The 26,013-nt window shown below is 36.8% G+C and overlaps 1 protein-coding gene and 1 long non-coding RNA gene across 4 annotated transcripts in view; one reads left to right on the top strand and one right to left on the bottom strand.

Moving 5' to 3' along the window:
* Positions 1–26,013, top strand: part of FGF12 (fibroblast growth factor 12) — a 584,720-nt gene that overhangs the window by 455,997 nt on the left and 102,710 nt on the right. The gene's annotated exons all lie outside the window — the stretch shown is intronic.
* LOC112619115 lies at positions 12–18,021 on the bottom strand. The gene is made up of 4 exons (XR_003118178.1): positions 17,848–18,021; positions 16,064–16,207; positions 193–310; positions 12–108 (listed from the first exon to the last, which is right to left on the bottom strand). It is a non-coding gene; the product is annotated as an uncharacterized LOC112619115 (long non-coding RNA).

Genomic DNA, 26,013 nt, shown 5'->3' with positions numbered 1-26,013 from the left:
TTTTACATTATTTTTCAAGGGCCAGTCCAAGAGCCACCTCAGGAAAGTCCCTCCCAGTTTTCCCTCACATACATCATTTCTTGATTCTAGGAAATGCTGTAATACTGCCTGCAAAACATGGTCATCCCTTTTTCAACAGTACAAGGCATCCATTTTTTCTGTTTATGTGTATAGCTCTCAGGTCCCGCTTACCTCATGGGCAGAAATTAAGCTTTACATGTCTCCTCGCTCTCCCCGAGTAATCACATCTGGTGCCTTATTTATAGTATATACTCTCTGCACTCTCTGTGCAATTTCTGTAGACTTGAAACTGTTCAAATGAATGAACCTCTTAATGTGGGAAATAAGAGTAAAATATTAATTCAAGGTCATGTTGTTATATATATTACAGCTCTCTGTCTCATATATATGTGTGTGTGTATATATATACACACATAAATATATATGTGTGTGTGTATATATATGAGACAGAGAGAGAGCTGTAACATATATATATCGATATACAGAATCTGTAGGCGTAAAGGCCTATGGAGCTTTTATATTTGACCCAATTAATTGACCTAGAACTCCTTGGAAGCCACAGTGAAAACAAAGATATAGTCATTTACATACTTACTTTTTTATTTTGGTACACAGTACAGTTGGCCACTCCTTAAAGCAAATTTTCAAACATCTCATAGTGGGAGTGTGGAGGGACAGCACACAGTGGAAGAGAATCCAAAACACAATAGCTCTTCTAGTATAAATTATTTTTTGACTAGAGTAATAAGGGGGCATGTTGTATTTTTAAGAATCTAGTAATTTTGCATTCTCTTGTCATCTAGAGTCACCCGTTCAGCCAAGTTCATTAACTCATTCATTCGTTTACTCAAAAAATATGTGTTGTGTTGAGTACCTACTATGTACCAGATGTTCACTTAGATATTGGTGAGAAATCTGAGAACGAACGGAGCTTGCATTCTAAGGAATTAATCAGACAATTGTTCAGAAATATTTAGAAGATTGAAAATATAACCTACACAATAAAATACATGTTTTACTCAGTTATGATTTATTAGAAACACCACATATCACTTATGAATGTTCTTAAAGTGGATGAAGTGGCTACCTACAGCAAATGAATAAGTAGTGTGTGCTCTGTATGTCACAGCAGTCAGATGAGTGTAGGTTAATTCTTGTTTCTAATTTATGCTGTTATTGGAGATTCATGGAAACAGTTTTGCAGGAAATCTCCAAGTAGCCATTTTCACACTAGTATCTGCAGTATAATCAGGAAAGTATGAGGATTTGAAACTCTGAAGCCTTTCCACTCTAGGATTGCATAAGGGCTATAGGAAACAGCTTTGGAAGGGCTGAGGCACATATTCGTTATGTTTTAGGTAAGCCCTGGTTGCACTGTACTCAGAGGACTACCCCTAATCCCTCCACCTCAGTCCTTTGGGAGCTCTGAAAACTGTTTGCCCATGTGTTGCTAAGTGCCCAGGCTGAGGTCACAGTGCGACCTCCGGCAGCCTGGAGACATCTGTGAAGTCATTACAAAGATTATGTGTTTAATATAGAGCCTCTCAGAGGTGTATGTCAATGTCAGCTTAATGCCAGGCCACAGTATCTCCACACATGAATACTGTCCCCCAAATTCGTGTCTACTTCGAATCTCAGAATGTGACCTTATTTGGAAATAGGCTTTCTACATATATAATTAATTAAGGACCTTAAGGTGATGTCATACTTGATTCAGAGTGGGTCCTCCATCCAATGATTAGTGTCCTTATAAGATAGGGGGAGATGCAGAGATACACAGGTAGAAGGCCATGCATGTGAAGACAAAGGCAGAGGGCGAGGTGATGTGGCTACAAACCAAAAAACACCAAAGATTTTCATTAACCCCCGAAAGCTAGGACAAGGAAAATTAGGATTCTTCCCTAGAGAATTCAGAGGGAAGATGGCCTTGCTGACATTTTGGTTTCAGAATTCTGGCCTTCAGAACTGTGAGATAATAAGTTTTTGTTGTCGAAACCATCCAGTTTGTGGTAATTGTAGTGGCAGCCCCAGGAAACTAATACACCCCACACACTGAATGTGAGAGACTGCAGAATGTGTAAGGAAAACTGCACCACAAACATCTGAGGCCCCGTCATTCAGTGTCGTGAATAAGTGGAAAACGGCATTTCTCTTGTCAAATCCTTTTTGTAATGAAACAGAATTTTCAAAAATAAATAAGACTTCACAGAAGGCTTAAATTTTACATTTTTAAAACAGACCTTCTGTGGAAATATATCTGAGATATCACATCAAAGCCTTAAACATTTAAACTAAAAATTAGAATATTTTAGCTTATATTATTGATATTTACCCTGTTGTTTCTGGTTTTATTCTGCACCTATCGACAGTCTATAGTCAGATCCTAACTCTCCAACTAACTGATTAACTTTGGCAAGTGACTCTTTCTGCCTCAGTTTCCTCACTTGTCAAATGAGGATGATAGTTCCTGGATATGGGTTCGTTGTGAGAAAAAAATAAAACCATAAATGTAAAGCATCGGGAGCAGTATTTTGCACATAAGAAGGCCTAAATCATGTCAGATGCCATACAAATTTCTGCTCAGCGACTTGAGATTTGCTTTGAAGAGGCACTAGAAATACAACTATTGATTTTACAATAGCACAAGACTTATGTGAGAAGAAATGAAATTCTGAAAAACATTTTGTAATCACAGATAATTATAATATATATGGAGAGGAAGTAAAATATTGAGTAATTTTCTAATTTTGTAACTAGTAAGTAAAGAGACCAAATACCATGTTTCATATTTTAAACTCTGAATTCTTGTTACATTTCTTATTTAATGCTAAGCTATGACAGGGAAATAAATGTGTTATCTGCTCCATTAACTAAAATTTGTTTGGAAAAAAACCTCATTACATTTGCAAAGTAGCATTTACAAAACAAGCTGCCAAAACAGCTGTGCAGTTCTAAAAATAATAATAATGAATCTATGTATAACCCCATCACACTCTCTTGAAAAAAAAACACATTTAGGCTTCTTTGATCTTTGAAACTGTCTTTTATTTTCATCCAGTTGACATGTTATAAAAATATTTTTTGATTGCATGTTATGTTAAGATAGCGTTTTTTCAAAACTATCTCTTATGTAAATGTAAATTTTAAAAATATTTCATCAGCCCTGCAGTCAAATGCAAGGCTAAATTGTTTGCATAATTTAATATGCATTAGCTGCCCACCACACACATATTCTTTTAGAGCTGGAAATCAAATTCAAATCTGGAAGGGTCCCTGGAGACTCGCTAGTCCATTTCCTTAATTTAATCGGCATGGAAACTCAAGCCCAGAACATGTGAGTTATTTACCCCATGCCGCACAGCAAGATAGTTGTGACAGACCTGTTGTACTGCCCTCCTTCCTTTTTAACTTTTGTTTTATTGTTTATGATACAGCTGAGTCCTCACAAATTGATCTAGGGGAAATCTCATTCAGGATTTCTGGTGTAGATGCTGACTTTGCTGCTCACTCACTATGTCACGTGCCTCGTCAATAGGACTGTAGGCTCTGATGCTCAACTGACAGGTGTTAATTGCTGACCATATCACTTCCTGGCTGTGAACTTTAATATATCTATGCCTCTGTTTCTTCATCTATAAAATGGGGACTATAACAGTGACTACTTCGTAGGATTGTTATGAGAAATAAATGAAATAAATATATGAAATGCTTAGAAAAATGTCTGTCTATTCATTCAATTCAAGCAAGCTATTGATTGTCTTCAGTGGTCTCTCTTAGAGTCATTTGCTTTACCTATGAAATGAGAGACATATTTATCTCACAGAGTGTCTGTCTAGGTTAAATAAAGTTCTTTATGGGAATGTACATGATACATATATAGAGATATATGTGAACTCATACATTAACCAAGCATGACTTATAAGGTAAAATCAATGTACAAATTGATCATTTTCATTAACTGTCCTTAAAAATTTATACACAGGGAAAATTTTCCCATGTCCTTGGATGAAACTCATCATTTTTCTTCAAGTTGTAAAACACTTATTCACTTAATAAGTAAATTTCCCAGATCAATAGAACATAAACACTTCCTCTGTTATTCAAAGTTTATTCATTCCACACTCTCATCCACAATCAGGCCCTAACTGTGACATTCTTGCAGGAAGGCCATCAAAAATTTTAGTAACCTCCACTGCCCAAACCAACCACTATGGTTGATATCTTCAGGACTAGTTAGAATATGGAGAGGAAGGAGCAGGAAGGGAACCAGAGAACTGTTATTTGATTGATACTTCAATAAGAATCTATTTGGGAGTAGCTCTTAGCTACTGTAGTTTTTAAGGGTTTTTTAGAGACCTTCCTTTGTGGGCTCTCCAACTGAAACTCTGTCAGTTCAGTGATGACTCCTCACCTTCAAACCACTTTTCTATCAGCTCTTGGTTTTCCACTTTCTACCATATGTAGGCTTTTCCTGTTATTTAAAGCCTCATTTCCTCTTATCCTGCTCTCTTGGACTGGAGTTTTAAAAGACTCTAGGCTGGTTCTTTTTTACCATGTGGCCCATATCTGTTCTAGAAGTATTATACACTCATTCTCCTCTGTCTTGACCAGCTTTGGGAATGCCGTTCAGTCAAAATACAGGATGAGCTCCTCGCCCTTGCTTTCTACGTTCCTAGGTGGGGCTAAATGTTGACATTGGTGTCCTGTGCTTCTCAGTACAGTGGGAAGAAGATCAGAAACTCTCCAGGGTCCTATTGAAGCCCTTTCTCTAGGTTTGAGATGAAGAAATTATCAAGCCCTACTCTTAAACTTTCTATGTCTTCCTTGTAGAATTTAGAGCAGTGTAACCAATTTCTGTGTTACCTATTTTCAGATTTCTACATTTTCTGGAATAAAATTTTAGAATTCATATCTTTTATTCCCTGATGCCTCAGTCAAAGTTTGTCATTTAAAAAGATCCTGTTACATACGTAATGTCTATTCATCAATATATGTTAACACAGTGATGATTTTCAGTCTTTAATATAGATAAGCCGACTGATTTTTAACAGCATCAGACTTTTAAAGGAGAAATGTGGCCGGGTGGGGTGGCTCACACCTGTAATCCCAGCACTTTGGGAGGCTAAGGCGGGTGGATCACGAGGTCAGGAGTTCAAGACCAGCCTGGCCAACATGGTGAAACCCCGTCCCTACTGAAAATACAAAAATTAGCTGGGCATGGTGGCAGGCGCCTGTATTCCCAGCTACTTGGGAGGCTGGGGCAGAAGAATCGCTTGAACCCGGGAGGCAGAGGTTGCAGTGAGCCAAGATTGTGCCACTGTACTCCAGTCAGGGTGACGAGTGAGACTCTGTCTCAAAAAAAGAAAAGGGGGAAATGTATGTGTATGGGATAGGAGCTGCAGGGACTGTGACAGCCAGATCCTCATACAGATGCTGGGCGGTGGACTTCCCTGCTCTGAATACATGCAAGGAGGAAAGAATGTTCACTGTAAAGACCCATGCAAACAGTAGTGAGCACTGCAACACAGTCGTAGTTTCTGCAAGCAATACTCATAGTTACCCAGTTAAAAATAATAAGGGATTTGCCTCTTTTGGAACAAAAACTTCATGTGAAAACCCTATAGAGATTGATCAAACAGCTGCCCCCACTGCAGACCAAGCATCATTCTTTGTTTTCTCTTGAAAACCATCTTTACTGTGTCTCTTGGTTTTGCAATCACAGCAGTTATGCATATGGATAGAAATACTTACAGAATGCTTGCTCATTCAGCGCAATAAAAATAATAAGTGTTTTATGACTGCCCCTCAAATTTGGCTCTCGTTACCAACTTGTGGCTTCTCCCTTCTGGCCTAGGCATATCTCTAACACCTGAATAAACTTGAGGGAATATTTTCACTTAGAAACAATCTATTCTTTGATAGGAACAGCATGAATCATTTTATCAATGAATGGAGAGTATACGGGCCAACAGAAAAAATTTCCTCTGCTGCCTTAAGGTTCACTGAAAATTATTGACAAGTGACAGACTGAGAGGAAAAAAGCATATAAATTTATTTGATCATAGTTTTACATGACGTGAAGCCTTTCAGAATGAAGGCCCAAAGAAGCAGGGGAATAATTTGTCCCTTTTAATTCTTAAGTTTAACAAAGTATGGACAGTATCCTGTAGAAATATGATTGGACAAAATGAATATAATTTAATGCTAATAGACTGAGTAGGGAAACTCAGTAAAACCTGTCTGTCTAGATTTTTCTTGGCCTTTCTGAGTACGTATTCCTTTCTTCTGAGTGTGGTGTGGACCCTCTCTGGAAAGGGAATCTTATTACCTATGATTAAACAAGGTAGGTCAGATAATTTTTTCATAGTCAGTTTTTATACAGAAAGGTGGAGGGGCAATTTAGAGTAATATGTTAAGGTTTTTGGCTGGCTTCAGGGAAAAGGGGTTCTGATTTCTATCACCCACCTTGGGAAAGAAGGGGTCTAGTTTCTACAGCTAACCTCAGGAAAAAATGGAACTGAGAGACAGGAGGACAGGAAAAGGACAGAAAAAGATTGGGTTCTCAGGCCTTCAATTGGGGGTATTGTTCTCTAACTTGCAACAAGAACATTAAAATGAGAATCATTTTCAGAAAAGCACCTTGGTTTTCTGTGAGTTTATAAGAAAACATAAATTTAAAACTAAGCTGTAACCAAAAAAGTAGTGAATCTACACTCTAGGACTTTGTCGGAACACATTCAGAACATTGTGATTTGCACTGGATGATGACTTAAACAAACCTGTCCATTTGACTCAGCACTAAATTTCTAGAATTCATCTAGGTTGTTGTGTAAGCCTGGGATTTGTCCATTTTACCCATGCATTTCCTCTTGAAGTTGTGCTCTTGTGAGGGAAAGGAAACTTTAGTGCTTACACACGGACTATATTTTCTGCAGTGACTGTACGACTGGTGAATCAGCTCTCCTGTCAGTGAGCATTTGTTTCCACGTGTTTGCTTTTTGAACACTGCATGTATGAGCCTCTTTAACTCCAAGGCTTGATGAGTCTTAATGAATTGCTGACTGTTAGTTAACATTGATAATCTGGAAAAGTAAGTAACATTATTCCATCTCTTATCGGTAGGTGTTGGTTTTATGTGGAGTGCTGTGATATATACAAGATGCTCTTGGTAATATAATTTATGTTAGTTTCAAATTACAGGGAAAGGGATTCCAATCCATCCCGGTGAGGTGACAGTGAGGCAATATCCTTAGCTGGGAAGTTGGAATGTGGAGTTATCTAACAAAGTGGTCAGTCCAATCTTATGATTTATAATCTTTCATAATTTCCTGTAGAGCAGGAAATAAAGTCCAAATTCCTTGGCTTGATATTCATATTTCTTCGTATGTTGTCCCCAAAGTACATTTCTAGTTGTTTACCTTACTTATACTTTACTTCAGTAAAAAGGATATCTTATCGTTCCTTGGGCAAATTCTCTCCATTATTTTTCTATCGTATTTTCCTGTATTGTTTCTACCAATCTTTTTAGTTCCCACTTAGAAAACACCACCTTCACAAAACCTTTTCTAGTTCCAACAGGTAGATATAATTCAAAAGACAAAATTACAACAGATTTTAGTTTGAAGATCCTAATTGTTTTTTATTTACCATTCTAGAATCAAGCAATTTTGCATTCTATAAATAGAATGAATATTTCAGTGAGCTGAGCAGAGGAGTTTGGTTTTAGAAACAGAAAGGGGTAGAGGAAAACAGAAATAGAGAACAAAAAGCAAACTGGTCTTTTCGAAGTTACGTTCCTTGCAAAGGTTAATACAGGAGGAACTTCCTTATTATGATAGCTAAAACTGGTCTGTTTAGGGATGTGACTCTCTGCTGATTGCTTAAAAGGTCAGATAAACAACTTAGTTTTGGCTTGGTGAGGAATTTCAGCATGAGTGACTCTATCTTAGTTTGATCTTTTGGGCTTGGTGCAAGGGCTCAGTCTAACCCAATGGCTTCCTATAACTTTTATTTATCTATAAATAAGATCTGGTTACTTATAGATAGCTCTCATGCCAGGTACTGAACAAAAGAAATAATAGATACTAATCATCTTTAATCTAAAACATTAATATGCAGCTTCATTATCTATATTATTTGAAAAATCTGTTTTCACTTTGTTAGGATTTTTTTTTTTCTCCTCTTTATGAACAGTTGAAGAACCTGCCCTAGGTTCTTAAAGCATGATTTAAAGAAACACCTAAACCATGGACTTTGTACCGATGGCATCCTTGGACAAAGAAAATGTGAAGCCTTCCACAGTGATGAATATGAAGGAAACAAGTTTATTTGCAAAAGCTCTATGTTATTAGCCACTTTGTTTCTTTAGTGCCACACTGTGTCCTTGTGTCCTTAACTGAACATCAGTCATGCTAATTTGGACGAATGCTTACGTATCCTTAAAGTATTGACATATGACATATCCTTGAAGTATTCACATATTATTGGATTCAACTTCAGAAAAGCCAGGAGATTAGATAGTAGCTGTAAGTAGAACCATTTCTTCTATATTCTCTCTCTCTCTCTCTCTCCCTCCCTCTCTCCCCTCTTCTCTCTCCTCTCTCTTCTTCTCTTTCTTGCCAAATTCTTAAACCCTGACTACCCTAGTTTACACCAAATAGTTTTTCTGACTAGCCATCAGTGTGACCACCTTCCTATTTTTACTACTATATATCTTCTCTCAAGTGAGTTAATAGGTATAGTTCTGGTGAGGCATATAAACAGTAGGCAAACATGGAATTTTTGAAGTACTTTCTCCGTTATTTATTTTTGGTATGGCTTACTCTACATATTTTATATACATAAATACTTGTCACTGAATTTCTCACTGTAATATTTTGGTAAGTGTGCATACTAAATATGTTATTTTACAAAGATTCTTGTATTCCGGAAATTTTTACTCTGCTCTACCTTGATAGGTAATAATGTAATAGGAAGATTTATTCTGGAATTTCAGTATATCTCTGGATATAGAAAGTAATCTTTCTTAACTCTACTTCCTTTTATTTTTTCTGTAGCAGTATCTTTAAACATAGAATATTGAGTATTTATATGATGTCACAAAAGGCAATTAGGATGTGTTAACCTTGAGGCATCTCTTTTAGGTTTTATGTTTGTAACAATCATCTTCAGCCTGGATAATTATCTGGCTGATGGCAATCAATCATTATGATGCTGATGACAGGCATTTTTCATTGTTTTCAGTTCTGCATTTTTTTTTTAACTCACTCACTTGACATCCTGAAGACTCAAATCCTTGAATTAATCCACTGAGCAGGAAGGACATAGGCAGCAAGCAGAGAAACCAATTCGTCAGCTTGCTGTCTCAAGGTTGCAAAAACAAATTGAATCCTTCCATCTATTATTTTTACAAGCGTTTTTTAAAGAAAAAGTTTTTCAAGAGTGGAAGTAAATTTCCAAAGTCTTGACACGCCCAGTGTCAGATATACGTTCATTCATTTAACATTTACTGAGGGTGTACCATGCCCAAAGCCCTAGGGAAGAATATTGACCACCTTGAGAATGGTTTGCAGTCCAGCCACAGACATGGATGTGCAAACAGCCAATAATGCCGAGAGATGCTGCGTGACTCCTTGAGCTTACATCTGAATGCATCCTGAGCTATTGGTGAGGTAGAACTCTAAATATTGCCTAGCATGCAGGACTCTCTTGGAGGCTCCACATCTGTCTGTGCCCACAACCCAGCTTCAGCCCCAGGGAAACTTGGTCTTTTTGTCTTTATTTACAAGTTTGTATTTTGTGAAGTTTTCTTCTTTCTCCTTGGATCAGAGTATACTGTATGTATTTTCCCTTTTCCACTATAATGGAAGCTAAAACAGTAGGAATGGCAGTGTCTCTCAACCTCATTCATATGTATAAATTCAGAGTGCTAAGTGCAGACGTTTGAATGGATTTCCCCATTAACACATTTATGTAACAGCATAAGTGGTTCAGTAGCTTTTGTTGGAAGAAGAGGTTGATTTTGTTATGAAGGGAGTAAATTCCCTCATAGAGAACACTTTGCCCAAAAGTGATAAAACTAACTTGCCCTTAAGTATGTGGGAAGTATGGCTCTATCCACTTCACCTGTTCTCTTCCTTCCTTGAAACCAATCTTGCAAAACTGATTCTAAAAATGTATTCACCATTTTCTTCTCATCTATCAAGGTTTGAAAAAGAGATGGAGGTTGAGATAGATGACATTTTTTCTTCTGAAACTGGAAGGATTTGTCTATGAAACAGGTTGTGTAAGTGATGGCTTGCCAAGTTTAGCAAATCACAAGTCAAGGAGCATCAGACTGGGAAAGGATCTTTCCTTTCATCCATGAATATTTTTACAATGGCTGTGATCAGCTGGGCTATTTTTGGGCTCTCTTGGTGATGGAGAGCTCCCTCTCTTTCAATGTGCACATTCTCTGACACACAGGGAAAAATCAAGCAAGTTGGAGCCTTGTGACAAATGAGCCACAGTTATCCTGCCTCATCCCTATGCTGTTTCTTTGTTTTGCTCAAATAGGGAAGTATCATTTAAAAGAGTACCAAGCATATCATATACTCATAGAGCCCCCTTCTCGATTTTAGGGGATTTATATTCATTTAGTGGAGTGGTTTGTAACTTACTGGTAATTAGGATCAACTGTGCCCTGTAATCACGCAGCCATATTTCACTGGTTACATTTTATTTTATTTAAAAAATGTTTTAAAGTAGTTCTTTACTTTCATGAGATGGACTACATTTTGACATGGCAATTTCACAACATCAGATAATATGAACACATAACCTCCCCCTCCCCTTTCCTTGTCTGCAGTGGAACAAAGTTAGGCTTGAAATGAAGTGAGCCTTACTTGAAGCATAGCTGCCACAAAAAAGCAATAACAGTTATTGAAAATTCCTAGAATAAACTGTGTCTGTATGAAATGCTTTTTAAAAAACTTTTGGATTTGTCTCTGAGTGATGATTTCATTTTCAGATGACTCCAAGGAACTTGGGCTGTTAATTTTTTAATGCAGCTCTCTGACTTTTCCAGGACTCACCATTATTTTTATTAGTCATTCCTAATATCACCTGGAGGAAAGTCAATATTCTTCCCTCTCCTGTCTTCCCAGAAAACCCTAGAACTGGATGAGAGAAATGAGTAGGACCACATCAGATTCTAGGCAAGAGTCACAATTAGAAGATCAGCTTTGAAGAGCCATTTTAAGGCGTCTCAATAAGCCAAGGAGTCAGTCTGTAGCCTGGGAAACTGTGAATCCTTTGGGATACTTCTCTTTATCGTGCTGCAAAACTAATGTCCTCAGCTTCTCTACCTCTTCCTTGGGACATATTGAATGTCTTTCAGACTCCTGCATTAAGTTGCCTTTGTGTTTGTTTATAAAGCATTCAGATGTGATACATGAGATTGGATTGATCTAATTTGGGGATGAGGGTTGGGAAAGACTTCCCCGCAAACAGAAATATTTGAATTGATATCTAAAGGAAAAGTTAGTAGTAAACTAAGTAAAGGTTGGAAGATACCATTAGTAGAAAGAACGAAGGCAGGGGTGATAGGAAAAGCTAGAGATAGGCAGGGAGGTGGGAAATGGTAAGTTAGGCTTATAGGTTGGATTTCAGAGATGGGTGGGATACCCTGATGGGAGTTTAAATGAGGAATTCGGAGCCACATCAGACTTTGCCTTGCTATTGTAACGTTTCAGCCTTGCTATTGTAACTTCCAGCAAATGGGCTGAGACTCAGAGTCACAATAGTTCTGGTTGACAGTGGTTATAGCATTCAGCAATGCAGATACTTATGTTGACTCAGAAAAAGTTTAATGGGCGAATAACACAGAATACAGGAGAAAAGAATTTGAAGAGTGCTTGAACCTCTGAATTCATACAAAGCCAGCAGATGAACTGGATGTTATTAAATACATTGACATGCAGAAGGTGCTGTAGTTTCAAGCATGAGGCTTATTCTTCCTTGTTAATCAGAAATGATACATGGATGCTTTATAAAATGTCCATGATATTTCATGCCAGAGTTAATGATTTTTAGATGACACTTGGAGAGAAAACTGTGGCAATGTCTAATTGATTGATCTTGGTCCAGTTTTTAAAGAACCATCCTTACTGCAGGGAATGAGGTTGCCTGCCAATATGCTATCTGAGAAACTCAGAAGGGCAAGAAAAACCTACATATCAATTCAATGTAAATTGAATTTGAGGTGTTTTTGGTGGAATTCTAACATCCCACCAACACCCATTATTTCTCCCTATTTTCTTCCCATTGGATTAGTGGATTCTTTTATTCTCCTTCCTTCCTTCCTTCCTTCTTTCCTTCCTTCCTTCCTTCCTTCCTTCCTTCCTTCCTTCCTTCTTTCCTTCCCACTGTCCTTCCCTCCATCCATTCATCTGTCTTTCCTTTTTTTCTTCTTTTTAAAAATTTCAGCAGAGCAGTGTTTTTTCTACAATCTGGAGGAATATACAGGTTATATAAGTGTGGAAACATATTTGTCATTTTAGTTTACCTCTGCCGAAATTGTGAAGGATACCTAAAGTATAAGATATAATAGTTCTCTTAAGTTTTTGTGACTTGGCTCATCCAGAATTAGTTTGTCACCTCCTGGAAAGCACTTAACGTCTTACTTCTCTCCCAGTACCCTTCATGAGATCTGCTATGGTTCATAGTAACTTAGATTGAATTATTTTTCGTTTCTTAGTTCACTTTGCCCAATAATAGAAGGGGAGAAAGGAGGGATTTTATGAAATGTTGATATAGTGGGATAGCATGAGTGGAGAATTTCAAGAAAGTTCAGTTCTTTGCTCATGAATTGATTTAACAGTTACCAACTAAGGTGCAGGAAATTAAGTGCCATATTACATGTAGCCTGAGGCTCCTTGGAGAGAAGAAAAATGCTTTTGCTTTTCATTGAGCTGTGGGAAATTGTTTCAAGACCATCAGGAAAAGCTTTATTTCTGTGAAAAATAGCTCTATGGTCATCAGAGCAAAAGGGTCTTGAATTTTATATTGTGAAAGATTTGTACTGAATAAACCACTAAGTCTTGACTCCATTGACCTTGAAATGCGGGAGGATGTGGAACACAAAATTGAAACTGTGACCCACAAAAGTTATTCTTTTTTCAGTATTACTGCAGCATTACAAATATTCCATGTTCATTGATGAAACACCTAGTCACTAACCTGAATGGATGTCAATTTCGTTTCTCTTTATAACACAGGGCTCACTAACACTCTTTAGACTTTCAGTCATTTATTAAACTCAGAACTTTGCCTTAATAAAATCATTTCAAAGAAGAAAAAAAAAGAGCTCTATGTATGAAGATATTCTTTGTAGTATTAGCTATAATAGTAAAAGATGGAAACAATTTAAATACCCAATGGTATACCAATTATTAAATGAATTTACATGCCAAGAGGTAAAGAAATATTCTATGGCCATTAAGAGTTATTGGGTAGACTCTACAACTGCAGAAAATCAGCTCCAACCTAGTGTTATATAGAGGAACTAAATAACTAGTCATGATAAATATAGCATTTATTAGGTCCTTTTAATGTGCCAAACACTTTTGAAGAGGTTGATGTTTATTAAGCCTAACAGTAGTATTATTAGGTAGGTACTATTATTATCCCTTATTTACACATGAAGGAACTGAGCAAGATTGCAGGGCTGATAGCCCCTGGGTGTGGGATTCAAATGTAGAAAGTCAGTCTCCAGAGTTCACATTTAACCAGTACTGTGTATACGATCAACAGATGCCTCCGTGTACATTGATTACATCTGGTAACACTGGGTGCAGGTGAAAAAGCTAGGAGATTATAGAGAAATAAAATTAGTTAAGACTGCTGAAATTTGGAAGAGAGGCATTTTTTAAAAAATTTTCTTTTATGTTCTAGTGGGTGGTTTTCACTATTTAAAAATGTCTTAGTAGGGCTGGGTGTGTTAGCTTATGCCTGTAATCTCAGCACTTTGAGAGGCCAAAGCAGGTGGATCACTTGAGGTCAGGAATTTGAGAACAACCTGGCCAACATGGTGAAACACTTTCTCTACTAAAAGTACAAAAATTAGCCCAGTGTGGTGGCATGCGCCTGTAATCCCAGCTACTAGGGAGGCTGAGGCAGGAGAATCACTTGAACCCAGGAGGCAGAGGCTGCTGTGAGCCAGGATCATGCCACTGCACTCCAGCCTGGGTGACAGAGTGAAACTCCATCTCAAAAAAATAAAAAATAAAAAATGAAAAATAAAAAAGTAAATAAAAATAAAAATGTTTTAGTAATGTGTAACATTTGCATACTAAGTTCAAACTTTATTAAAGTAGGCTATTGTATTAGATTATTCTTGCATTGTTATAAAAAAATACTTGAAACTGGGTAATTTATGAAGAAAATAGTTTTGATTGGCTCACAGTTCTGCAGGCTTTACAGGAAGCATGGTGCTGGCATCCCCTTGGTTTCTAGGGAAGCCTCAGGAAGCTTACAATCATGACAAGGCAAAGGAGGAGCAGGCATGTCACATGGCAAAATCAGAGCAAGGCAGGGGAGAAGCCACACACTTTACACAGCCAGATCTCATGCAAACTCAGAGAGAGAGTTCACTTATCATCAAGGGGATGACCTAAGGCATTCACGAGGCATCTGCCCCCATGATTCAAACATCTCCCACCAGGCTCCACCTCCAACATTGGAGATGACATTTCAAAATGAGATTTGAGCAGGGACAAATATCCAAACTATATCAGCCATCACATAGTATGAAAGAAAAGAGCTATCTATCCCATATGGCCTCTTATTCCATTTGAAAACCCACGTCTAGAGGTCTGGTGTTAAGTCTAGTTTTAGATAAAGGCCACCACAGCACCCCAGATAGTGAAAGAGTAGATGCTTGAAGGATGAGCTCTTTATGGAAAATTGGAAGCAGCAGAATTTGCTAGTATGTAGAACAGATAAGTGCAGTCTGGGTAATCAGTTTATAATCCTCTAGCCTATGATGCGAAAGTGACAAGGAAAATAGCTCCATCTGGCACAGGAAATATTTACGTTAAACATTAGGAAGAACTTATGAGATTTCATAGTATTGTGCTGGGTTGCGTATTCATGTTTTAAAATAAAAGCTTTATCTTTAAATCTGAGATATCCATCCCTTAGGGGAACAAGGATACTCAAATAGAAACAGAAAAGATTCTTACAAAGTGGGAGGTGAAGCACCTTATAGAATAGAGAATATGTGATGTGAAAGGAGAACTATGATTTATGTTAAACTTATTAAAGATGCATTTTTAGAAATTTGTGATTTTTTGGTGCAAAATTGTCTATAATGGGTTTTTATGATTTTGAATGGCACAGAAATTATATTTTATAATTTAAAATGTTCTATAAAATTTTTAACATTGGGAGTCCATGAATAGGTTTAGGTAAATTATACAGCAAATTTCTGTATGTGCATATGAATATTTTCAGGAAGGGAAATCCATGGTTTTAATCAGATGTTTATAAATGTCCACAATGCCAAATTTACTACTATAACGTCTCCACTGATATGTTACAGGAAAAGAGAGGACTGAATGGTAATTTAGGTAGATAGATGACAGATCTAGAGACAGATACATAAATATAGTCTCTTTCATAGACTTGGAGAATCTTCTTGGCCCCTGCTAATGTTGTTAATATTCTCATTAAAAAGAGAAGATAGAATCTTCGTATTAAACTCTCATTGGAAATGGAAATAACTAACATGTATTTAAATACCTTTAATCTATGGCCATCGAAAAGTGTAATGCATGGGAATTTTAGATGGGGGCTGCAGCTATACCTTGCACATTGTGTTTTGGCATAAAGATGGATCAGGGCATTGAGATGATACACTGGGGTTCTTCCTGGAGATGCTATGCTGCCAGTCAGTCAAGCATAGTTATCTAAGATGCATTAATCAACCATGTAACCTGAGATTCCCTCTCAGACGAAATCACCTCTCCAAGAACTAAGACTCAATTAAACCTCCATTGCTTACCTTAGTGACATCTGTTCTTCTCATTGTCAGGAAATCTGTTGTCATTATTTAGAAAGCAGCCTTTCAGGTTTCATGTAATCGAAGACTACAGGTGCCAAAGATTTAAATTAGCATGAAACATCTGATTCCTCAAGGCATCGGTTCCTTGAAGCACATAACCAATGAGAAGAGATTTATTTCTCTTTTATAATTCAGGTTTTTATTGCTTTTACTTTAATAAGAACTTTACTGAGATACAAGTCACTTCATAGATATTTTTTCTTGAGTTTCTTTTCCTTTTGTTAGTTTTGTAAAAGTGTACTTATGCATGTGTGAGGTTGTGTGTGTGTGTGTGTGTGTGTGTGGTGTTTAAAGAGAGCAAATTGACTTTTGAAAAGAACGTGGTTAATAAAGCCATTTGGGTTAGTAATACAGGATGGAGTAAGATTGATGGAGCAGCAGAAAAAAATGGAATGTATTCAAAGTTTCTAATTAACGTGTTCATTTTATTAGCTACCATTTTCTCCCTAAATGACTCTTTTGACTCTGGCAGTTGCTATTGCTATGACATATTTTAATTTATACCCTAAAGCCAAGTGGAATATATGTCTTCATAGGTAAAATATAGCAAGATAGAAATTAGACAGAGTCTAATATTTGACACTTATTGGAGAAAACCTTTCTCTGACGTTCCTTTGACTGAAACTCCTAGTTAACATGTTGTCTATTATTTGGGACGGCAGTAAACCTACTTAAATTGCTTAAAGTAATTTATTTAAGTGGGGGGTTACTTAAAGTAAACCCCCACTTGGTTGTTCATTTTCATCTTCATTCAGCTTTTCATTTGTTCAGCAAACATTGAATGTCCCCTATATATAAGGCCCTATCTGTGCTTAACATTATGCAAGTCCTGAAATTAACAAGAAATAATTTCTGCATTTAAGAAGGGTCTTAGACATAACCAAAGTACAAGGTAGATTAAGGATCATCATACGACAGACTGGTAAACAGAATGCTGTGGAAACATAGAGGAAGCAACTAATTTAAACTGAGCAGTCAGAGAAGATTGCATGAAAATACAGTATTTTGTTATGCCTTTGAAGGACCGCAGTACGAGTTTGGCAGGTAGAGAAGGAGAAAGGGTGCTAAGTACTTCTAACTTAAGGAAAACATTAATTTATTAAGTGCTTTTTTATGTGCAAAACAGTCTGCTAAATGAATTCTTTCCTATGAGCCAACTCTTTATCCCCATAATGCATAGAAGAAAACGGAAGCTTGCAGAGATTCAGTTTATTTTCAGGCCAAAAGAAAGAGCAAGTAACAGAGTCACTGCCATATTTGCTAAGCTGAAAGACATTTCTTTTTTTCATTATTGTGTCAGAGAGAGGTTGGCAAACCTTTGCTTAAAGAGCCAGATAGTAAATATGGTGGGCTTTTTACACTACACAATCTGTGTCACAATTACTCACCTCTGCCGTGGTGTACACCAAACTCTCTGGTGTATAGCTTAAAAGCAGCCATACGCCATAAGTAAATGAATGAGCGTGGCTGTGTTAAAAAAACAAAAAAAAAAAACAAACTCATTTATGGATATTGAAAATTAAATTTTACACAGTTTTTATGTTTCATCAAATATTCTTCTTTTAATTTCTGAACTATTTAAAAATGTTGAAACTGTTCTTTGCTCATGACTCCACAGAATCAGGAGGTGGGCTGGATTTGTCCTGTGGGACATACTTTGCTGACCCTTGATGCTTTATCAATACTTAGCATGAGACATAATTAAGGAAGAAAGAGCCACTTACCCTTTATATGAGGCCCTTCGCATCACACAACCCCTGGGTCTTCATTTGATTCTTAGTCCATCTGAATAGCACTGCCTGCAATTGTGGACTCTGCAGTTTGAGTGACCAGTAAACTCCCAACACTGAGGAATATAACATCGCATGTTACTTCCTCTTACACAGATGCATCTGTTGAAAAATAGTAGGTTAAAAAAATCATCTGAGATAAGACTTGACTCTGTTATTGAACAAAGAAATGTTTCCAGGCCAGCTCTTAAAGTGAGCAAAGTTATGTCATACTTAAGTTACCTTGTTTGTCAGTCTTTAAAGGGCAAGGGCTTTTTATGTTTTGTCCTTTATCTTCAATGATTCCCTTTTTTATTAAAAAATATGAAAAAAACCCTGAAGGTTGACTTACTTATAAAGTGAAAATGATGCAAGCCTGATTATGTCCTTAGAAAGCATTGATGATATCCTGTATACTTGAATATACCTAGTGAGTTCTAACACACCTGAATGGCCTTGATGTAGACCAGAACATTTAGAGAGACAGAGACAAAGCAGCTGGCATCAGACGGTGGATCCCAGGGACCTTTTAAGGTTCACTAGACATTTGCTGTAAGTTTCTAGGGCTAGACTTCTGGAATTCCACTCTTGTTGGTTGAGAAGTAGAGTCTTGATAACCAGGAGCATATCAGAGATTTTCGTGGAGGTCTGTCTGACTGCAAAGGCTCTAGGAGTCAGGTCATTTTAACATTCTACTCAATAAAGTATAAAGTGTGACCTTGGCAACGTATCTATCCTGTCTGTACATCAGTTTCCTCTTCTGGAAAGTGGGGGTAATAAATAGCTACTTCCTTAGGTTGATTAGAGGGCTAGATAAGAAAATAAATCATTTTAATTATTTTAATTACCCTCTTTTCTAATTTTTGTTTACCCTTTTCTCCAGAATTAAAAATAGAATTCATATTTTCTACATTCCTGATTTATCTATTATGAATGCAAGCTTTTTTTTTGCTTAGACCCTTTTGGATTCCACATTAAATGTGAAAAAAAAATCATCTTTTATTTTTGTTTTATCAATATTGTCAAAAAATATGATATACCCAGGCAATTGTATTATTTAGCTTTTAGGAAAAGGTTTCCTTTTTGAAAGTCATTTTATTGATGGTATGAATTAACACAAAATATTAGGTCAATTTAGTTATCGTGTGCTTGGAGAATATTTATTCATTCTGGAGATTTCTGGATGTGCTATATAGTTACGGTGATTTATGAAAACAAATCGGAATACTCTGCCAAATTTTTAACAAGAATCTAAGTCATAATGAGATATTAGTTTACTTGATGGGAGAATTGATTCATTTGATTTTTCCTAAGGGAAAACAGTGTTTCAGGCTTTAAAGATGAAATACGACACAACATTAGATCCTCTTTAGGCTCAGTAAGGAAAGTTTGCTTTAATTTTGCAGAACTTTGAAGCTCAGTTTTAGTCTGCATACTGATGTTAACTGTTTAAGATGATTTTGCATCAAAGAAGAGGAAGAATAGGATGTTTTGTTGAACTGCATTTATGAGCTTAGAGTGCACATTTAGACTAAAGTGTTGTTCCATTTGGTCCTAAAATCTGTAGGGTATTAAGTAATGTCTTAATGGAGTTTTAATATTCAGTATTGGAAGTTTATTTCCTCTGATTTAATTTCAAAAAACTCAATTTCATTTAGTTCAGAAAATTCCAGCATAGCCAGCATATCTCGTTGTTGTGTTTAAACCAATGTTTCTCAACTTGGCTGCACCTGAGAACTTCATGGAGCATTAAAAAGGATACTTCATCCCTGGACTCATATGCATATTTAATTGGTTTGGAGTATGGCCCAGGAATAGGTTTTTTTTTCTTTTCTTTTCCCTCCTTTTTTGATATTTTTTTAAAAGAACACCAGATGATTGTAACAAGTAGTTTTGGTTGAAAACCAGTAGTATAAATTAGCATTTCTCAAACTGTAATGCATGTATAAACTGCCTGGGAATTTTGTTAAAATATGGATTCTGATTCTTTTGTAGTTCTGGGATGGGACATTGACGGGATTAATACTGCAGAGTCAAAGACCATATTTTCAGTAAGGAAAGGTCTAAGCTAAGTCCCAATTTAGTTAGAAAACATTTTTATCAATCAATGCCTTGATAATAATTGTTTATGAAATAATTAGTGTTTACTTAGTTACTCAAAATAATGTCATACTCAACATTTTAAAATGGACCGTTTTTCCTGCCATATTGTGTGATTCAATCCTATATTTTCTGAGCACCTATTATATACTCACTATTTTGCTAGGCTTGCAGGGAACGTACAGAGTAGAAAAATAGAAACCCTATGCTTAAATAGCTCAAAGAGAACCAGAGCGTTTATGCTAATGACTGTAATTCAAAGGAAAAGGCTGATAAGTAAAATTTTTGATTTTATACTTAATTTTGAGGTATTATGCCTTTTTGTTAGAGACACTTTTTACATTTTAGAAATTCTTGAAATCTGACATCTCTTCTTTCTCTCTCCCTCTCTGCAGGATGTATGTGTGTGTATGGGGGAGTAGTTCTTAGGGGCTTTTATCTACTTTTTGATGAGTTTATCCAAAGCAGCTAGAGGAGCACTTGATTGGAAAAAAAATTACAGTCACGTGTCACTTAATGATTGGGATACATGTGAGAAATGCATCCTCAGGCAATTTCGTCACTGAACAAACGTCATGGAGTATACTTAGATAAACCTAGATGTCAGAGCCTACTACACACCTGGGCTTCATGGTATAGACTATGGTTCCTATGCTATAAACCTGTACGGTATTATACTGAATACTGTAGGCAGTTGTAACATAGTGATATTTGTATATCTAAACATAGAAAGGTACAGTAAAAATATAGTATTCTACTCTTATGGGACCATCTTCTCATATGTAGTACATTGTTGACCAACACATCGTTATGTGGCACATGACTATATATACCATAATTACATAATATTTAACTGTCTGCAGTCAGATCTAAAAACCATTTTGAAAACTACTCATATTAGAATACATTTTAGAGCTTAACGTGCAATGGAGACATTTTTTGTCTTCAAAAAAGTGTTTTTGAATCTCTTTCAAGAAATTTAACAAAGTGATCCACAGCTCAGTTGCCAAAGGAATTAAAAGCAAAGTTTATGCCTCCCCACGGCCAGCATACTTGTACAAAACAAATGTCAAAAGCTGCACATGGGGAACTTGGAATGGTTTAATTTACGTGTATGGAGTTAGCACAAAATTCATAGCAGTCTGTCACCAAGGTTTGTTAGCTAATTGCTGTGTTTTAAATAAGTGTGAATTTTAACAACACTGTTTAAGAGCCTGCTGTCTCCCTTCCTCTTGGCACACCTAGGGGTTCAAGCTATTATCTGAACACATTTTCTAATTCTTCAAGTACTAAGGGGGCACCTCTGTTGTCTTTGACAGTCAGTCCCCCTCCTTAATAAAATCAGCTAGAAACATTCTCAGGAAAACAGCCCATAAGGCAGAATTTTCATGGGCCACTGCTACTATTTTTTTCTTCACACGCTTCTTTCCCCAGAAAGCACAAACAATTCAGACTGTCCCACAGGCTGTTGGAGATATCACATATTGAGTTTTCCTAGTCTGACTCTACATAAAATTGCTTTAGCTAGGGAGAATTCATTTAACTAACTAAAAAACTCATCTGTTTGTAACCAGTGTGTTTGACATAAGCTCATGATATAAGCAAAACAAATTTTCTTTTCTCTCTCTGTCCTCCTTGCACTGTATTACAGTGTGGCATAATTTTCATGTGTTCCTGGACATAACCTCTGGCAGAGCCATGACATCTCCACAACTCTACAGAAACTTTAAATCACAAACAAAACACAGTGCCAATTCAGTAATTAGAATGGAGTCCAAGGTATTAATCCAAACTTAAAAGCTTGTGTAATCAACAGTGACATCCTCCCCCAGGTGAGGTTTGCTTGAGTGTGGAAGCCTGTGGTTGGAAATGGAGGTACAGCATTAGTTCCTCTTTCTTAGAGTCTCTTACTACCTAGATGCTGTATTAGCTCCACAGGGACCAAGGTGATGTGTAGAGCAGAGAAGGTGTAAAAATAGTACAGTTCTTGTTTACCTGGGTGGCTTCATAAACCCTCGGCCATCCATGGCTGATGTTTGAAGTTGAGGTTTTCAGGTAGACCAGGCCAATATAAAAGCCATCTTTTTTTCCTTTCATGAGTGTTTTCATGGAATCTTTAAAGATTCCTTTCTGGATTCTCTCACCCGCAGTTCCCTTAACTGACATTTCTATTGCAGATAATTCCTTTGTGCCTCCTTCGTCAGCCCCTGCGTACCCTGTGGTGTATGGCCAGTCTCTTTGTGGTGAGGTCCCTTTATCCCTGTACCCCAGTTTAGCTTATCCAAAGTGACTCCCCACCCCCATCTGTCTTGACCTACATCTAATCCAGATAAAACCCTATACATCCTTGGTTCTCACAACTTCTGGGGGTTGTACCCTATCTCAATACGGCGGTACTCTCCTGTCTGTTTCTGCTATCAAAGCAGCGAGTCAGACTTTCAGTCTTTGTGTATATTTCTCTGGCATGGGTTAGAGCCTAGTAAAGTTTAACTTTTTAAGAAATGAGTCAGGGCCCTGTCCTCTGTGTCTTTCCGTTGCAGAGAGGTAACACCTCTCAGCCCTCCCTCCACAGAGGCAGGAAAGGGGACTCACAACACAGCAATCACTCTGTCTGGAGAAATCTGATAACAGGTGTTCTCCAAAATTCTATTTCTGACCCTTGGACCTCTATTTATACCTTATGCTACCTGAGAGGTCCAACAGTCATGGAATATGTTCTCCCACATCACATGTGTAAATTCTGCATATGGAGATGTGTGTAATATGCGGGTTGTATTATGGTAGGCACTGGATTGACGGGTTGTATTATGGTAGGCACTGGATTGATTCTACTGTGAAATCTGAGGCAGGAAGAATCCCAGTCCAAGGATCTGTTACGTATTTTAACAAGTTGAGGATGAACAGAATCGAATTTAGTGTGATTTCTTAGCCACTGAATAAACACTATTAGTTGGGCACAGTAAAAATTTGGTAGGAGATCAAAGATGTTTAAAATATAGCATTTGTCTTCATCAGCAAACAACATATTTGGGAGAGTCGGATATGCTGTAAATAGGTAAATGTAGATGAATATGCCTGTGAGGTACACTTGCCTAAACTACCCTTTTATGGTATCTTGTAGTTTGTCGAGTCAGAAGGTTTTGTACTTGGCAAAGGGAAAACTAGTTTGCTAGGCATTGGGACATTTTGACATGATGATTTTGGTTTGGAGATTGGTTATTGATTACTATCGTAGAGAAGCTGCAAGTGACAGAAGATTCGGTTGGGGAAGAAAAAAGATGTAACAGCAAAGTATAAACTTAGGCTAAGTCCACATATTTTACTGAGTAATTTCTGTCAGCAAAAGCATCCACAATGAAGATATTCAGCCATTAGAGACATATATGAGACTGCCACATAGAATCCCACCTACGAGATCAGCTAACTATTAAGAATTCTGGCATTAGTCCTAGGTGTGAATCATTGATTGTGAAATCCCACACCTCGTTTATTTTCATTGCTACATCCTATACTTCAGCAAACTTTTCCTTCAACCATTACCTACAGTTAAACTATTTCCACTATTTTGTGGTAAGAACATATTTATTTTATTTTTGTATCTTATACAAAAAGAGGGGATTTTTGATTGCTTCTTCTTCGAGGAAATATTTTTAAACTCCCCTCAATCTACAGATTTCTTTAGCAAAGAAAGTACAAAACCACCCCTATTTCTACTTACAGATATTTCCTAAAACATTTTTTTCCTCTCATGGGAAAATTATTGCCACGAATATTTATACAGGGCATGTCAGAGATTTAGTGCATTTTACCCATACATTTAGAATTTCCTTGTTCCAATCTAATGCTTCTGGAGTTTTTAAATAACATAATTGTGCTCAGCTCACTCAATTCATTTTTTTCTCTATTTTATGGATACATTGTCAGCTATGTTTTACATATAGAAAATTGTTTTACAGCCATTAAACCATAGCCTTAACATCTATTGTTATTATAGTTCTTATTCATCACCCCCAAAATAATTTTTAAAATTCCAGTACAACTGTTATCTTACGATGCAGTATTTTCATTATGAAGCTTTCCCTTATTCAGTTTCTTAGCAAAACATTTTCTGATACTAGACCGATATTTTCCACTTAGATTCTGTTTTGCAGTCATATTAATCAAACTCAACCCATGACCTTGAAACAGGATGAAATAGACGAATTGCCCTTGGGTATAATGAATTGACACAGGAAAAGCTACTCATGATGGATCTTAAATGCAACCAAGTAATTTGCTTAGATTCTCCAGAGAATGATTTTATATTCTGTATTAGGATGTGTTTAACTGAATAACTGCAGTTACATAAGTAATAGTGATGGCAGTGCAGATAAGGGGGATAAATATACATGCAAATGCAAACACGCACATCACACATACATTTAATAAAATCTGATTCGTTAGTGACGCATATTTCTTCAGTTGCTAAGCATTGATGACAGCATATCATATTCAAAGATTTATAGAAACACGATTTTTCACAAGTCGTTCACTGCTTTCTTTCTCTTTATGTGGAACATGAATTTCTTTCATATATCATTACTTGAGGAACTTCTAGTTATCACTCTGCCCATTTGTGTTCATCTGCTTTTGAGTCACCCAAAAGTTTTTATACTTTCCTCAATAGTATAAAAATAAAATGCTTCAAAAACCTTTAAATCTTCATATGGATTACCACAGAGCAAAAGATTAAGGTATCCAATATTAACCTTCTCCAATTAAAAAAAAAATGAATCAACTCCATACTGTTTATGCTTTAAATACATTTTTATTGCAAACAAACTATACTGTTTAAATCAATTGTGTTAACTGCTATTGTTTATTTTATTTATTTGTTTATTGAGAAAGGATCTCACTCTGTCACGCAGCTGGAGTGCAGTGGTGTGACTTCAGCTCACTGCAACCCCCACCTCCCAGCTTCAGGTGATTCCCCTGCCTCAGCCTCCTGAGTAGCTGGGACTACACGTGTGTACCACCACACCTGGTTAATTTTTGTGTTTTTAGTAAAGATGGGGTTTTGCCATATTGGCCATGCTGATCTCAAACTTCTGGCCTCAAGTGACCCATCCACCTTGGCCTCCCAAATTGCTGGGATTCTAGACATGAGTCATTGCACCCAGCCCTATTTTTAAAATTATATTTATTATCATGTCTTATATTCTTCCTCATGCAAAATTTTCCTGGTTTCTCTCTCCCCTGCAAACAAACAAACAACAAACAAAAACAACCTTTACTTTGTAAAGTTTCTGTTCATTTTGCTTTTTTTATTTTATTTTATTTTTTTTAATTTTACCACTACCTTACTAACATGCAAGCTTCACTGGTCCTGAATCACACAGGATAGGGTAAGGATTGGAATTTAGGAGTTTGATTGTCAGACATTTGCTGCATGTCAAGCCCTCTCAGAAGTCAAGCCAAAGTTCAAAAATAGAATAATATCATTTAGAAGTTGCTCACCCTAATTTTGTATAAAGTGTAAATTTGTATTCCTTGTTATGAAATCAGGAGAAAGCCAATTTTCCTGTGACCGTGGAAAGATTCTTCCAAGGGAGACCTCTGGCAAAGTAGTATTTTCATGCTTAAGAGTAAAAACACAAACAAAAATCTCTCCCTAGTCAACTAACTGGAACATTTGGTTAACTCAACCAGTCAGCAAAATCAGCATCAAAATATGTTTCATGAAATAGATGAACTACACGTAGCCACCACTGTGCCATCTGTGGAAGTTAAAATGGCTCTGAACAGAAGATATGGAGAAACCTATTCTTTAAGAAGTCAAAATCCCAAGATAATGATGGATAAGGGTTTCAGAGAAATTACTCAGAAGTCAGGGATGAGCACGATTAGAAGCAATATGTGTGCAACTGATATAGGGATTAGAGCGTCGTCTGTCACTCCCTGATGTTGATATAGAGATCATTTGGGTGATGGACAGGCTATGTTTTGATTGCTATTGAATAGGAAATTGGGTCTAAATAACAC

Source organism: Theropithecus gelada, chromosome 2, assembly GCF_003255815.1.
Source record: "Theropithecus gelada isolate Dixy chromosome 2, Tgel_1.0, whole genome shotgun sequence".
Taxonomy (NCBI): domain Eukaryota; kingdom Metazoa; phylum Chordata; class Mammalia; order Primates; family Cercopithecidae; genus Theropithecus; species Theropithecus gelada.
The sequence above is the reverse complement of the archived record's forward strand: the minus strand, read 5'-3'. Positions and strand labels throughout refer to the sequence as shown.